This window comes from Hipposideros armiger, unplaced genomic scaffold, assembly GCF_001890085.2.
Source record: "Hipposideros armiger isolate ML-2016 unplaced genomic scaffold, ASM189008v1 scaffold_224, whole genome shotgun sequence".
Lineage (NCBI taxonomy): Eukaryota > Metazoa > Chordata > Mammalia > Chiroptera > Hipposideridae > Hipposideros > Hipposideros armiger.
In genome coordinates, this window is record NW_017731574.1 from 428,673 (window position 1) to 429,866 (window position 1,194).

A 1,194-nucleotide genomic window follows, 5' to 3' on the forward strand; every position below is an offset into this window, starting at 1 on the left:
TTCAGAAGATTATTTGGATACGAATGTTGAAGGTGCCTTAGTTTATAGCCTCGTGGATATTTGCATGCATTTTCCATTTATTAAATCTGCTGCCAGTCTTGGCCTGTCAGAGGGCACCTTGCCCAGCTAGCCTTCCTGCATCCTTTCATGCACCTTCTCCACCCTTCAGAGAGATACCCTGTCCACCCTGTCCCCTGCTTTCCTTCTCCCCTCTCGCCTCTGCTGGCCCCTTATTTCAAGTGCCTCCTTTTCTTCTGGGAGGGGGTTACAATAATAGTAATAAAAATGACTTCTGGGGCTGGCTGAGTGGCACGTTGGTTAAGAGTTCGCTTGGGATGCTAGCTCTGAGCAGCAGGGCCCCGGTTTGGATCCCACATTAGGGCCAATGATGCTGCGCCCTCTACAGCTAAGATGGTGAGCAACAGCTCTACCTGGAGCTGCCTGACTCTCTGGTGATGGTGTAGGCTGCAGTGGAGCTGCAGTGGGCTCCAGTAAACTACTGTGAGCAGCCGGCAACCGTTGTGAGCTGCCAAGAGCCGCCGTGAGTGGCCGTCCAGTGACCGGCAACCGATCTGCCTCACCCAGGAAGAGCACAATGATAATATCAACATGGGCCAGTGAAGCGACGTCCTCCACAACTAGACTGAAGAACAACAGGACAGCAACTTGTCTGTTCCCCTTCCCGGATTCCCCAACGCGGTTCCCCTCCCCCAATTCCCCAATTAAAAAAAAATGGCTTCTGTTTATTGATGATTTTGTGCCAGACACTGTGGCTTTCTACATCCATTTGCTCATTTAATCTTCCCAATAACCTGATTGTCATATTAGGTGCTATTATTACACCCACTTAGAGGTGAGTCAGAACCAGTTACATAATTTGTAGGGCCCAGTGCAAAATGAAAAGGCCTCTTGTTTAAAAGTTAAGAATTTCAAGATAGGAACGGTAGAGCATTAAACCTTCTAAGTGTGGGGCCTTTTCCACCTATGCAGGTTATAGGCCAACAAAGCTTGTCCTGAGGTGAAGAAGCTGAGGCGGAAGGAGGTCAAGTGAAAGTCTCACATTATGATAATGAACTTGGCATTAAACCAAGGTCTGCAGACTCCCAAGGCTGACTTATCTAACTGCGCTACTGCACTATTAGTAATCTCCTAATAGGTCTGTCTTTCCCTGGTCTGGCACTACTCTATTCAACC